This window comes from Rhinoderma darwinii, chromosome 5 (genome assembly GCF_050947455.1).
Source record: "Rhinoderma darwinii isolate aRhiDar2 chromosome 5, aRhiDar2.hap1, whole genome shotgun sequence".
Lineage (NCBI taxonomy): Eukaryota > Metazoa > Chordata > Amphibia > Anura > Rhinodermatidae > Rhinoderma > Rhinoderma darwinii.
In genome coordinates, this window is record NC_134691.1 from 213,829,508 (window position 1) to 213,845,453 (window position 15,946).

Below are 15,946 nucleotides of genomic sequence, written 5' to 3' on the forward strand. Positions count from 1 at the left end.
GTGGGGCCCTAAGAAGTGAGAGCAAGCTTTATGACATCATAATGCAACCTCAGACAGAGAAGCCTGAGCCCAGGCAGTCTTGGTCAGCAGCAAGCAGGCACTGTATTGCAGGTGGTCGAAGGCGTGAAGGGAGAAGGGGTGGCTGTGAGCATGCACTTGCTGCTGCTAGCGTTTGTCTGCACGGCAGGAGGGTATTTGGGCGTTTCCAGGAAGGCGTTTTTACGTAGATTCCTCCGCATTCTGCACAGCATTGTGGTGCAAGCAAAAGAAGCAAAGCATGTCTAGCTTCCTCTCCGGCCTTTTTTCACCTCCCGCCTGGCTGCTTGTGTGAGTGTGTGAGCCGGCAGGGCCCCATGGAGGTGCCTAGGAGTAGGCTGAATCGCTGCAAAGGGTGAACAGCAGTATTGGCCAGGCACTGCCAACGCGCGCCACTTTAGGGTTATCGCTTCTCTGCCTTTTGGCTAAGCCAAGGGATTGGTTTAGGCAATTAGGTCCTCTGCATTTGCAGGAGTGTTTAGAGACCCCCCTTCTCGGCCTTGGGACATCGCCCTTCGTTGGGCTTAAGTTCCATGTAGCTATAGGGAAGGGGGCTATCTCTGGCATTGAGGAGTGATCCCCTTGTCTCAGTGGTTTGCAATAGCCATTGTAGACCATTATTGGAGAGAATGGATGTGGATCCAGGCTCTGTTTCTGCCTATTCAAGGCTAAAAAATACGGTCCGAATCTCCTTTATTTCAGATTCGGATGACCGTGGGCTGAAGTACATTGTTGAGGAGATCCTGTTCAGGACATTTAGCATTCAGAAGATGGTAATTTTGGGTCTCCAAGACTATCCAAGAAGAGGACTCTGACTTTCATTTCTGTTGGAATCTTTCAGGACTTCGTCAAGAAAGCGAAAGATATGAAGAACGACTTGGTCTCAAGAGGGGTCTCCATTGTGGAACATATTCCAGAGGACAGGAAACTCATAACGGTAAAGATGTATTCTCCCTATGTTTCTGAGCATGATCTATATATCTTCCTATCTACTTTCTTTAAAGGCGTCAAATGTTAAAGAAAAGTCTACAACGAATATATGGACTGTAAAGTGGCGGTTTTCTGTTAAGCTAATCTTGGACCCGGAAGGCATTGGAGGAGTGCGCTTGCCTCCAGCAAGATTCAAAATTGGGCAAGTTTTTTTTTGCTGAAATGCCTAAATTTTTTAGATTTTGCAAACAATACAGGCACGAAAAATTTGACTGCAAATCGTGACTTTTCTGAATGCACCGCGGAAAAGAAATGCCGTTTATGTTACCGTACAGGTCATCTTTTTTCCTCCTGCCCCCATAAGGTACTCCCCCCACAGAGGGAGAGAAATGAGACCCCTCAGAGGCCAACTGTCGTCCAGAGTGTTGGGACAAGGAGAGCCGTCACTCAGGGAAACCAGCAAGGGGCCAGCAGGCAGCAGATGGTAGTACACACCCAGAAGCAGGGAAACCAGATGAAGCTGTACCAGCCCTCGCAGAATATGGAAAAGAGTGGACGGAAGTGAAACCAAAGAGACCACGCACTCATAAGGACTCTTCAAAGGCCATTATACCTCAAGAAGGAAGCATCCAAAGGAAAACTTCTATTGCCTTATCCCAAATGGGAGAAAGAAATATAAAGGAGGACAGTGCACCCCAGATGGTACCAGTGCCGTATACAGAGAAGGCCATCAATCCTGTCGAGACCCACCTGGACCCTGAAAGCATTCCAGAAGGGAGGCCGGAGGGGCCCATGATTGCTATGGAGGTAACGGCGGGTGAAGGTGTGCCAGGCGAAATAAGACCAGGGGTAATGTCTATTGAGGGAAATGTGCCTAGATATACTATAGATACGAAAGAAGGAAGTACCTTTGACATCGGTGGCTTTGACAGCTCTCCCTATTCCATGGTGTCTGTGGATAACATGCACTCTGACAGCAGCTCTTTGAGCCAGGCTGGATCCGAAGATGATAGCTTTGGTGAACTCATGACCTAAAACCATGGGGACTGTAATAAAAGGTATCTCTCTCAATGTGAGAGGGATAAAAACTAGAACTAGTAGAGTAGTCGCTCTTAACTACCTTTCTTTGTTTGCTGCATCTTACTTTTTTCTGCAGGAGTGTGGGATACCTCACTGCCTAGACTACGAGAAATACTAAAAAGACTGGCCATGTGGCCCATCAGTCTGGTCAGGCTCAAATGAATCAAGAGCGGCAGGTGTGGCAATCCTTTTTAAAGGAGATGTGATTATAGATTGTGTACAAGAAATCATGCCTGGAAGAATTCTACTAGTTAAAATAACAATAGATGGAAAAAAATGCAGCTCATACATTTTTATGGTTCAACTGTGAAAAGCACCCGCATAGAAATGCTGGAGACTTTGTTGTTATTTATTAATAATTCCTATCCCTTGATTTTAGCTGGCGATTTTAACTGTATTTTTAAAGGAGAAAAACGGTTTACTCAGGCAGCTTCTAGTTTTTATGATAAATCTTCGGTTTTATTGAAAAATTTAGTAATGGATTTTAATATGTCTGATATGTTTAAAATATGCAACAAAAACTTACCTGAAGTGGAAGGAGCCACATGGAGTAATGTAAACACTAGTTCTCGAATAGATTTTATTTTCTCCTCAAGCCATTTAAAGCCAGTAGAATGAATGTAGGGTGGAATCAAATGTCTTTTTAGACCATAAACTTTTGTGCTTTGAGTGTTCTCTTTCAGGGGGAGTGAAGCAAAAAAAAAACTCCTGAAAATTGAACACGACCCTCCTGGAAGATCCAGAGATTGTGGAGAAGTTCAAAATCTTGTATGAAAAATGTAAAAGAGAAAGAAAGTTAAATATGCAAATGAGCCTATGGTGGGATAACATGAAAACCAAATTAATTTATTTTTTCATTTCAGCTGGTGTAAAGAAAGCAAAGGAAAAAAATAGGTTTTTAATAAATTAAACATGCAGATACAAGCCTTGTTCAAACTCAGATGTGTGAGGGTAGAGGTGGAGGAGGAGTTGGAAAGTGTAAAAAAAGAGATAACCTACGCCTTAGAACAAAAAGGAAAAGAGATTATTTTTAATGCTAGGGTAAAGCACATTGAAAATAATGAAAAGTGTACCAGGTATTTTTTTAAAAAGAAAAATGTGAAACGTACTCTTATAGATGAATTGGAGGGAGAAACAAATACAGAGAACATCCTAGAAAAGGTGCACATGTTTTATTCAGATCTCTTTAATGAGAAGGAAATAGATGCAAATTGTATGCGTGATACCTTAAATGAAATAAAAAATTTACTGGATGTCAGGTCTCAGCGGGTGTTAAGCCGAGTCCTAACTGAAGGAGAAGTTCTTGACAATTAAAAGTTTAAAAAAAGGCAAAGTTCCAGGGGCAGATGGTATCCCAATAGAATTTTATACGACTTTTTATGATGTTTTAAAAGAGGATATTTTTGCACTTTTTTCGGAGATTTTTTAGTTCTAAGGTTTTACCAACTTCCTGAAAGAAAGGTTTAGTGGTTTTACTTTTTAAGAAAGGTGATAAGCAAGATCTTAAGAATTGGAGACCCATTACCTTATTAAACACTGACTACAAAATCATGGCGAAGGTTTGTGCAAATAGGTTGAAAGAGATCATAGATAAAATAATTCACGAAAACCAGGTCTGTGCGATACCGGGTCGTAGTATGTGGAAAAATTTAAACCTGGTAAAAGATGTAATAGATACTACAAAAAGCAGGAAGAGAAAGATGGCTGTATTAACAATAGATCTTGAAAAGGCCTTCGATCGAGTTTCACATCAGTTTATTTTTAAAGTACTTGCAAAAATGGGAATACCTAATGAGTTTTTATCCTTTTTAAGAGCGTTTTATGATCACTGTACCAGTAAAATTTTAGTCAATGGTTTTAAAACAAAAGGATGTGTTTTTAAAATCTGGGGTAAAGCAAGTTTGTCCCCTCTCCCCTTTGCTTTTTATATGCGCCCTTGAGCCGCTACTGTGTGCAATAAGGAGGAACAAGCTACATGGACGATGTGACGGTATTCTGCAGCGATGCCCGATCACTCAGGCAGACGCTTAGAGAAATCTATTTTTACTGTGAAGGTTCTGGTTTTAAGATAAATCTTAATAAACGTAGTATTTTAAAGATTGGGGAGCTAGAATTTTAAGACATAAATATACCTGTAGTTGAATCCATTGATGTTTTAGGAGTAAATTTTAATTACCAAAATAATGGGCAAAATAGCTGGGATATTGTAGCCCAAAAAGTGAATCAGAAACTCTATGTGGAAACTGAGAAACCTAACGATGGAAGGGAAAATGTTAATAATTAAGATGGTGATCCTACCACTGCTGCTATTCTTGAGTTTAGTTTTCCCTCCAAGCCAGAAAATGTTGAGTAAAATTTGGAGCTCTAAAATGGAAAAGTTGAATGGAGATATCGTTTTTAAGCCTAAAGAGAAAGGAGGCAAAGATTTTCCTAATTTTAGTGCATTTTTATATATTAGGTTTATTAGCTTCTGTTTTAACGCTCTTTTTAAGGAACATTATTGGTCGTTCTTTGTACGTTTTAACTTGGGACTTTTGATGAGAAAATGTAAATGGTTTAACCTTGTTTTAACTTGCCCATAAAATTTTGAGGAACCCAAAAATTATATAATCTTAGAAAAAATTATTATTACATTTCATTTAACAAATAAGCCAAATGAGGAGCTGAAGGATTGCAGGAGGGTTTTAAATAATTTTAGAATTCAGACAGGTCTTTGTGCAATCAATGGTTTTAATGAATAGAAAACTAAAATAATATGGAAAATGATTAACGCTTATTTTCTTTGTAACCAACAGAAGGACCTAGTTTGGAGCTGTGCGCATCAATGCACCATAGAGGACTTGTAAGATCAGCCAAATGTCCAAGAGACAGGTGCCTGGACGATGAGACTGTAAGGCATATGCTTTGGACCTGTCCTTTTGCCAAAAAATGATGGAAGAAGTTTTTCCCGCTTCTAAAGAATATAACCGGTTTAAAGGACTTCATATGAAGCTGGGTTATATGGGTAGCTGGAATGCCCTGCAAAAGAAAATAAAGAAATGGCATGGAAGGCAATAAACTGCACAAAGTTAGCTCTATGGAAAGCTAGGAATATTGCCTTATTTAAATTTGACTTTTTATCAGTAAATGATGTTTTATCAATTGCATTGAGTGACTTATATTTATATTATGTATTAGACAAAAAGAGAAATGCTGTCCTTGCAAGAAAATTGAATGTTGATATTTGGTACTCTGTAAAACTGTAAGGCGGGATTCACACGACAGGGTTTCCCGGCCGGGTGCCGGCCGTTCATAAATCGGCCGGCACCCGGCTGCATTAGGAATAATAGACCCCTAATGGGGCTATTCACACGACCGATTTTTTGACGGCCGGGAAAACCGGCCGTCAAAAAATAGGACATGCCCTATTTTCGGCCGGGTGCCCGGCCCCCATAGAAGTCTATGGGGCCGGGTAATACACGGCCATCACCGGAATGTGTCCCGAGTGATGGCCGGGTCTACCGTGACTCGCGCACTCTCTCCTCCTCACAGCGCATAGTGTATGTGAGGAGGAGGAGTGTATCCCATTGAGAAGCCCTGTATTCTGGAGGTAAACTGTGGGGGTACTGCTGTAGCGAGGTCCCTGCTATGTGCAGGGGTACAGTGTGTCACGGCTGTTGTGTACAGTCGGTGGAAGTTCGCGCAGTGATGGCTCCCTTCCCAAATCTCCCTGGCCCGGCGAATCAGAGTACTTTCCAACCCTGGCGCTTCTTCAGGCGTCGCTACAGCAATAGCAGCCATAGCGGTTGCTAGCGTCGACACCTACCATTGCCGATGGCGCCGCAAGCAGCTACTGCTGTAGCAAGGTCCCTGCTATGTGCAGGGGTACAGTGTGTCACGGCTGTTGTGTACAGTCGGTGGAAGGGGGCGCAGTGATGACTCCCTTCCTTCCGCTCTGGCGCTACTTCAGGTGTCGCTACAGCAATAGCAGCCATAGCGGCTGCTAGCGGCGACACCTACCATGGCCGATGGCGCCGCTAGTAGCGGCTGCTACTGCTGTAGCTTCGTGCCTGCTCTATGTGCTAGCCCCACTTTAGCTCCCTGAAGGAGCGGAATCCCCGTGTGTTCGGGGATTCCGCTCCTGGACAGAGCGCTTGATGTCTCTGTCCATCTATGGACAGTGTCATCAGGGGAAACTCCTGAAGTGGAATCACCGACCACATGGAGATACCACTTCAGGAGTTGCCCCTGATGTCCCTATCCAGATATGGACAGAGACGTCAAGCGCACTGTCCAGGGGGACATACTAAAGAATGTTGAAAACTAATGAAGTAAAAGAATGAACATTAGTAATGTGAAGATAATCTAAAAAAGGGCATAATGATTTTTTTTATGCTAGGTAGACATGGCATGAACAGATGGAGGTGAGGAGGAAATAAACACAAACTTCATATGAACAGATGTTTTTGGAAATTCCTGTGCTTGATAGACCTGGAATGAACAGTATCTATGTGTAGTTTAATTAGGCATCTGTTACTATGGAATATGTGTTCATTCCACTATAAACTTCATTTATATCCTATTCATTCCAGGTCTATAAAGCACATGAAAATAATTACGTATTTGTTTCTATGGAATAAACTACACATAGATCAGGGGTCTCAAGCACGCGGCCCACAGGCCGCATGCGGCCCCTGGGGCTGTCATCTGCGGTCCGCGGGACACAGCCGCTAGTATCGGCTCTGCTCTGGGACTCTGGAATTCCCTGACATCGCTGTCCACATATGAACAGCGATGTCTGGGGCTTCCCCAGAGCCGGTGTCCTGGGCAGAGCGCTAGTACAGGCTCTGCTCCGGGACTCTGTGGAATTTCCTGACATCGCTGTCAACATATGGACAGTGTGTCAGGGTCTTCCCCACAGCGGAGTCCCGGGCAGAGCGCTACTATCGGCTCTGCTCCGGGACGCTGTGGAATTCCCTGACATCGCTGCCCATATATGGACAGTGTGTCAGGGTCTTCCCTAGAGCGGAGTCCCGGGCAGAGCGCTATTATCGGCTCTTCTCCGGGACTCTGGGGAAGCCTCTGACATCGCTGTCCATACGTCGACTATGATGTCAGGGGCTTCCCCAGAGCAGGAGTCCCAGTCTACAGGGGGCACTGCTGTGGCGACATCTACACGGGGCACTGCTGTGGCAGCATCTACACAGGGCACTGCTGTGGCAGCATCCACACAGGGCACTGCTGTGGCAGCATCCGAGGGCACTGTGGCACTATCTAACAAGGGGCTGCCCAATCTTGACATGTGTGCTAACTGAGCCGCCGGACTGCATTTAGCGACACTTAAACTGGAATGCTGGATTGTTTAAATAAGCACGTGGAGAAATCTCTCAAATTTTAAACCTAGCGCTATTATTATAGTAATATAGTGTTATAGTAGTTCAAATAACTAATTGATTAACAATAATTTTGTATTGTATCAAATTTGAAAGTAATGCGGCCCGACCACTTCACATTTTTTTCTATATGCAGCCCACTTACCCGGCCGAGTTTGAGACCCCTGACATAGATCCTGTTCATTCCAGGTCTATCAAGCACAGGAATGTCAAAAGGCGTCTGTTTATATGGAATATGTGTTTATTTCCTCATTAACTACAAAGAAAATCTGTTCATGCCATGTCTACCAACCATAACAATTTCATTATGCCCTTTTTTATATTTTCTTCCCATTAGTAATAATGTTCATTCTTTTTCATTATTCTTTTTACTATGTCCCCTGTCCAGCAGCGGAATCCCCGATCACACGGAATTCCGCTCCTTCAGGGAGCTACAGAGGCACTATCTACTGGAGGTAGAGCGGGGTGTTGCTTATACTGTTTGGTGGGGCATTACCTTCATGGTGCACTTTTCCAAAATATGCAGAGGTGCAGTGTGTGGCATTATATATAGATATGGACTATCCCTAGTGATAAAGTGAGACAGTACCTGCCTGTGTCCCCCCACCTGAATTTTCCCCGTTTACTTGCTACAGATATGCCTCGATACATAGAAGTAGAGCGTCTCATTGGCTGGTGCAGGATCACGTAGCCATATGGGACAGCCGGAGTGATTTGTACCATGATCGGTACAGCAAGGATGCGGCGTGGGAGGAGATTGCCCGGCACATCTACCCGGAGGAGTGCTCAAGAGAACAGAAGTCAAGGGAAGCAGTCGGTAAGTTGAGCTGTTTCTGCTTGTTGCCCATGTTACTGCTATTGCGGCATGTTATGTAAAAAAAAGCGAAAGTTACTAATGTGTTCCCATTATTTTTATTTTTTTTAAAGTAAGAGAATTGAAGACACGATGGTCAAACACTCGTGACCAGTACAAAAAAGACTTGCGCAAGCATGGGAAGAGTGGGGACGCCCCTACCAGCAAGCGTCCCTACATTTTCTCCAGACAGCTGGAATTTATGCGCCCGGTCCTGGATCTGCGGACGTAAGTAGTTCTAGAATAGTATTTTGCGTAATCATGTTAACTTAAATTTTAGTACATTTTGGTTGTTAGCATCGTACTTTTGGTCGTTATAGTGTGTGGAGTGCAGGGAAGTAACTAGGTAAGACGGTGACCCATAGCAACATTTAGGCTGGGGCCGCACCCTGCCGTGGGTGCCACACAATCCCCCTTGTAGATAGCGCTTCCTTGTAGATTCCGCCACACAGCCCCCCCAGAGGATAGCACCATACTGCTCCCCCTGCAGATCACACCATACAGCCCCCCAGTATATAGCAGCATACAACCACCCCAGTCGATATCGTCGTACAGCCCCAAACTCCCCCCCCCACCCAAAAAACAAAATGTAGTCTATGCTTTGTCCTACAAAAGCAATGGACCCCCTTGTTTAAGGAGAACAGGGGACCGAAAGTCCCGCGAAGTTCACCATGAGAAAACTCGGACTACCGTTGTCTGCATCCAGCAACGCTATAATTATTAAAGGAGGGATGGTCACGTTTACGCTCGAGCACGCTCCGTTCATTCCTACGGAGCTGCCGACACAGATCACGGAAGTCAGAGTTTTTCCCTATGGAGAACATTGGGGGACTGTCAGTCCCCCATTCTCCTTATCGCTGGGGGTCCCAGCGATCACACATCTATCCCCTGTCCTGGACAAACAACCCCTTTAATACCAGAGCTCTGCCATAGTGTTCGGTGTAGTCGCGCTGTAGCAGCTAGAGCGTCTCATAGCAGAGCCTCCGGCCATGGGGAGCCGTGACGGCGGGTGGCACAAGCTTTCACATGCTTCGTGCCCCGTAGCAGGCGCTATGGCTGATACAGCGTTAGTTACGCCACTGGTAGACTGGTTTACAGCTAAGTGCAGGTTGAAATGTCAGATATATGGCTACAATTTTTAACATATTTAGATGTTTAACATTTTCTTTATTTCTTTTATAACTAATAAAAGATCCACATATAATCTCATGGATGAGACTGTAGTTGGTAACTCTGACGTGGAAGAGGCTCCAGATTCGGATTTAACAAATATAGAGCAGAGTGAGGAGGTCAATGAGGTCTCTGCAACACCTGAGACAGGAGCAAGGCTGGCATCCCCTTCTACGGTCACAGAACCTCTCAGGAGGGTATCAACACGTAGACCTCGCCAGGCTGCCCCTGATGTTGCAGCAATGAAAGCAATTATAGATGCCAAAGTGCTGGAGCATCTAACCACTTTTACAAAAGAGGGCGAAGAACAACTGTTTTTAAAGTCCTTGGCACCTCTTGTGAGACGGATCCCGCTGGAGAGGCGCAACAAGCTGCAAGCGGCAATGTTAGCTGTCATTGATATGTTTACACCGCCTAATAATCCTCTTCCAATTGTGAGGGCAATACAGGCCTGCAGCAACATTTCTGATGAAGCCTTATTTGGCCCAGCACCAGCAGCACCTCCTGCCCCTTGGGATTCCTCCCAAAGCTTGTTCAGCCAGGACCGGTACATGCAACCTTCTTCCTCTTCTGTCCATCCTGGCTATTCTGCAGCCCATTCTTATGGCCAGCATGTCCCAGGTAACTACAGCGGACATGTCAGTGGACCTCCCAATTGCCACTCGTTTACTGCAACCTCCATGCCGGCATTTACAATGGTGGGACCATCGTCTGCCCCTGTCTTCACTCAAGCTAGGCCATCATCCAGCTTATCCACCACTTTTCTGAATCTTTTGAGCCAGGACATTAATGCTGGAGGTGGAGGGCCCTCACAATAAAGTTACATTTTTGTTTTTGGTTATATTTCTCTATTGCGCCATGTTGGCGCATTTGCACTTTATTTTTTGTTAACCTGTTGAATAAAATTAGTTTCATGTAACTGAAAACTTGTCTTTGTTTTTGCAATTAAACTTGGTGTGACATTATTGTCTTCACACAGAGGAATTTTGATTTCTCTGTGTCGAGATAACATAGTAGTAGTAGCAAGCCACCCATAAGATGTTTGCTTTTTTTTTAAAATATTACTTTTAATTATCATTGTGTAACTTGTGAAGTATTCAGAGACAGAGGGACTCCTCAAAGTCCTTTACAAATACCATGGTAGAAATATACATTGATAATTATGGTTACACAGAAGTTTCGACAGGAATTTGAGTCAATCGTATGGATGAATACCCTGCAAATTCCTGTGTGTGACCATAAAACAATGTATGTGTCTATGGAATAGATGACAGACTTTTGGACACACAGTTTAGTCGTTAAAGTGCAGCTAAACGATCCACAAACTTCAGACATGTCATAGTGACATGTCAGAAGTTTGGATTGGTGGGGGTCTGAGCACGGAGACCCTCACCAATCGCTCGAATGAAGCAGCTGAAACGCTCGTGTGAGCACTCAGCTGCTTCGTTTCTGTTCAGCTTTTTCCAGAAAGACGATGTACCGGAGTACAGGCTCATAGACTTTCTATTGAGTCCGCACACTGATACATTTATTTCCGGAAACAGCTAAACAGGCACGGAGCGGCTGAGCGCTCACACGATTGCTTAAGCTGCTTAGTTCTAGCAATTGGTGGGGGTCACAGTGCTCGGACTCCCACCAGTTCAAACTTCTGACATGTCACTATGACATGTCAGAAGCTTGTCAAATGTTTAGCTATACTTTCAGTAAACATACACAAACACTTCACCAATATTAGTTCTATGCACACAATTCAGAAATGAGGTATTGGTTTATCTTTGCCCAGCTTTTCAATATTATGTAAACCAATCAAAAACATTAATAAAAATGTAGTCCACTATGGATTTTAATTATAATATTTATTAAATAGAAAACTAAAATAACACTATTTTGGCTCACAAGCCGACGTCGAGTCCCCATTATCTTGTGAGTCCCTAAACTACCTAACATTTAACTAACTAAATAACTAACTAAACATATAGAAGAAAAGGTAATGACCCAAGCATTACACAACAGAATCAGATGTGTTCCTGCTGCCAAAGGAACATAACCCTCCGGGCTCAAGAAAAATTCTGCATACAAGTCCCGAATTGCCAGACCAGATGATCCTGGTCTTCCATGGGGTGTGTGATCGAAAGGTACATTAGAAGGGGGAAACTAATGCTCCACGTCTATGTCAAAGGTGGCATCGTGAATGCGGACGAAGTTGTGAAGCATGACACAGGCTTGGATAATTATGTCCACATTATCTGGCTTCATCTGAATAGGAGAAAGAAACACCCTCCACTTGTTGGCAAGGATACCAAAAGCGCATTCCACATAACGACGGGCCCTGGTGAGACGGTAATTGAAGATACGCCTCCGGGTGTCCAATCCTCGTCTGGGAAAAGGACGCATTACATGCCGTGAAAGTCCAAATCCCTCATCTGCCACAATGACAAATGGGACAGCTGGTCCAGAAGCCCCGGGAAGGGGACGTGCTTCAGGTATGGACAACTGGTTGTTAAGACGACGCTGACCCATTCTGGAAGCCCTGAAGATGCCAGCATCCGCAGTGCTCCCATAGGCTCCAATATCCACAATCACAAACCGGTAATTGTTGTCAGCCAAGGCCAACATCATCACCGAGAAAAACTGCTTATAATTGTAGAAACGGGAGCCAGAGTTCGGCGGTTTCTTAACACTGATGTGCAGCTTCCTGAAAACCATCAGCGATCTGAAGCCAGACTTCTGGGGAGGGTGCAGCCATCACAATATCCTTGAGGGTAATCCAGATGAGCCGGCAGGTGGAAGGGATGATCCCTGTGATGGTGGAAATCTCCAAAAGGAATTCAAAGTGCAGGGAAGCACAAGTGTTGCCGGTCGCAAGGTATCTGTTGGGAAAAAAAAAAAGGACATGGATATTACAAAATACTGTCTGCTCTGTGAGGGGCACTTGGGGGGAGTAAGGCACTAAAGGACCCATTACACTGCATGGTGTGCACTAAAGGGGACAATGTACTGTATGGGGGGAACATTATACTGTGAAGGGAGGGTAAAGGTGGCATTATAGTGTGTGGTGGGCACTAAAGGGGCATTATGCTGTGGGGGACATTCCAGTGTGTGGTGGCATTATGTGTGGCTTACTAAAGAAGACATACTGTGGAGGGGGGAAATAAGGGGCATTATTTACAGCAAGAATAGGGTTATTTGCTTACCTCAAAGTCACGATGAGCCGTACTTCAGCAGAAATACAACGCCTCATGTTGGTCTCCTGGAGGGTGAGACAAGACCGCAGCAACTCCAGCAGCCTGTCAAACGTAGGGATGGACATCCGGCAGAATGCATGAAATTTCTCCGGGTGCTGTCGCAGGTCCTGGTAAAGAGTGTGGAAGTGTCCCTTCCAGGAACGCTGAGACACAATGGGGTGAACCCAGTACCGCCGACGCTTCCAACTTGGTTCTTCCGTCAACGTTTCCAATTGCTGTCCAAATCGCCGAGAAATCAGCCAAAGCAGCAGCACACGGTTCAAATCTTCTGAGGACATGTTAGCAACTCATAAATAGTAGAGAAAAACCCTGAAACCAATGAAATGCAGCTGAGGGATTCAGACAAAGCTCTTTATACTCTGCAAGTGAAAAAGGTTGACTGGCAATCATGTGACCTTACTGGGTGTGTTTATAGTGGGACGACTCAAAAAAACAATTGACAAATGAAATTCATCCGATTGAAAAACGGTCAGGGAAAAAAACGGTCAGGGAAAAAAACGGATGCAAATCGGCCGGTAAAAACGGCAACAAGGCCCGGAACGGAATCAGAACGGATGAAAATCGGATTCAAACCTGCCGGGAAAATCGGCCAAAAACGGCAGATTTTCCCGGCAGACACTCGGATCCTGTCTTGTGAATGAGGAATAAAAGAATGTATTGTAAATGTTTTTTAAGTGAAAAATAAAGAAGGTGTAGCTAAAAATAAAAACAATCTGTTCTTATCAGTTTAATATCTGATACATCCCCTATCTGGGGACCATATATTTAATGGATTTTTAGAACAGGGAGATGGAAATAGAGCTTGCTCTGTCCACTCCACGCATTGACCTGGTATTGCAGTATCTCCAGGACCGGTCCACCCTTTCCTAAACCAGTGACTAAAATCAGATGTGAAAAGTGCTTTTTGCTTTTGCCATAGTTTGTTTCTTTCAGATTGGATCTCTCCTTTAATTCCATTATTTTAAAGCCTGTTGTACAATGCCTTGATACAAAGCATGTTTTGTAATGTGTGATAATGACCTAATTTATTAAATGACTTGATGAATAGATTGCCCCCTTTTGTGTTGGGTGTGTTGTGTCTGTGCTTGTGTTTCCTGCATTTCAATTTGGAACAGCTCATTCACCTTCCTTTTCCTCTCTCCCTCCTCCTAGGTAAGTTAAAGAGCTGCACATGAGCCAGCCAGCCCACAGCCACTGATTGATGCAGCCAGCACTACAGTCAAGTAGTGGAATAGTGGAGTTGAGTAGGGGAACAGCAAGCAGCCATTGAACCCGCCACAATGGACTTGTGTGCACTAGATGGATGTGATGGAATGAGCTCTCCTCCCTACATTTGAAAGAAGATTTGAAGTTGCAACAAACCCTCCCTCGCCTACAAAGACACCACCAATTTGGATTTGTTACTATGTTACCTGGAAGGAAGACTAACAAACTGTGCAAGGATGGAGGTTGTAGGAGGAGGAGGAGGAAGGACAAGAAGATTTCAGTAAAGTTTGAGGAGGATGCCTATTTGCCATTTAGCAGTCCCCTGTCTCCCGCTTGTGGCCTCCTGGAGGCAGCTAGCTGTCCAGGCAACACGGGCACATGTTACTGTGCAGGCAACCCAGGCACATGTTACTGTGCAGGCAACCCAGGCACATTTTGCTGTGTTGCCCTCCAAGGCAACACTGAGTGACTGACTGAGCAGCAACGTCTAATATAAGGTTCTGACTGAACTTTGCGCGTGTCATAGTGGGGGCCCTAAGCAGTGAGAGCAAGCCTTATGACATCATAATGGGACCTCAGACAGACAAGCCTGGGCCCAGGCAGTGTTGGTAAGCAGGCACTGTATTGCAGGTGATTGAAGTTGTGAAGGGAGAAGGGGTGGCTTTGGGCATGCACTTGCTGCTGCTGCCGCTAGCGTTTGTCTGCATGGCAGGAGGGCATTTGGGCGTTGCCAGGAAGGCGTTTTTATGTAGATTCCTCCACTTTCTGCACAGCATTGTGGTGCAAGCAAAAGAAGCAAAGCATGTCTAGCTTCCTCTCTGGCCTTTTTTCACCTCCCACCTGGCTGCTTGTGTGAGCCGGCAGGGCCCCACGGAGGTGCCTAGGAGTAGGCTGAATCGCTGCAAGGGGTTAACAGCAGTATTGGCCGGGCTCTGCCAACACGCGCCACTTTCAGGTTATCGCTTCTCGACCTTCTAGCTGAGATCAAGTGTAATGCTGTTTATTCGTATCAGTACTGCCTTGGTCTTGGTTGGAAGGTGCTCCGGTACCCTCTCTCTCGGCCTCGGGGGATCGTCCAGGTTTGCCTGGACTTCACCCCCGTGCTGCTATTTGTGAGAGGCACTTAGTCCGGAGCAACGAGCGTCGATCCCCCCCAGCCCCTTGGTCTCCATAACCAAAGGGGTGCAGCGAAAGCTGTGCAGTTCGGCCTGGCCACCCAAATGGCAGGCGAAACTGATGCGGTGGAGGCGGTCCACGAGGTGTGAAGTTCCTTGTTTACGAGATCCTCGAGTAGGTGTTGGCAGTCCACAAGCATGAGATTTTGGCGATCCAGGACTACCCAAGGCGTGGAATTTTTTATGTAACCTTTGTGGGAGAAGGTATCCTCTGTGATGCCATGGACAAAGCTGAGAGGGAAAAAGTTCAACTCACAGCTTTGGGAGTCCAGGTAATACAGCATGCTTTTGAGGTAACCAAACTCGGTGATTATGATGTATTCACCATATAAGAAGAAGGACCAGGGAGTGGCAGCATTCTTAGCTGCCTACTTTAAGAACATCAAACTTATGGGGAGAGTTATGAACGAGTGCGGTGTGTGGACTGTCATATGGAAATACCTGGTAACTTTGGTAAAGGACCCCTCCACCCAAAATACAAGACTCCCACCGGCCCGTTTTAAGATTGGAACGGTGAATGGCGACCTCTACTTCTCGGGGATGCCAAACTTTTGCAGGGCCTGCGGTACCTATGGGCATAACAGTTTTAACTGCGATGTCACATGCAGAAACTGTGGAAGTAAAGAGCACACTATAAGAGAATGTATAGGAGAAAAAAATATGTAATTTCTGTCAAAAAACTGGTCATTTGTATTTTTCTTGACCCTATAGTTCAAGAGGCGAAGAAGATGAGCAACTCAGAGCGCCCCCACGTGCTCCACCAGAGGACCAAACCCGTCCCCAGGGAGAGGAACAGACCAGCCACACAAAAGAGGAGAGGTACCTGGGCTTCAAAAGTGCGAGGGACTGGAGCAAAAACAGGTACCTCACAGCCAACAA

General features: G+C 45.0%; 1 pseudogene; it reads left to right on the forward strand.

The window, feature by feature from the left end:
- The first annotated feature begins 13,349 nt into the window (after positions 1 to 13,349).
- Positions 13,350 to 13,551, forward strand: LOC142654361 (U2 spliceosomal RNA; annotated as a pseudogene).
- Positions 13,552 to 15,946: the final 2,395 nt, after the last annotated feature.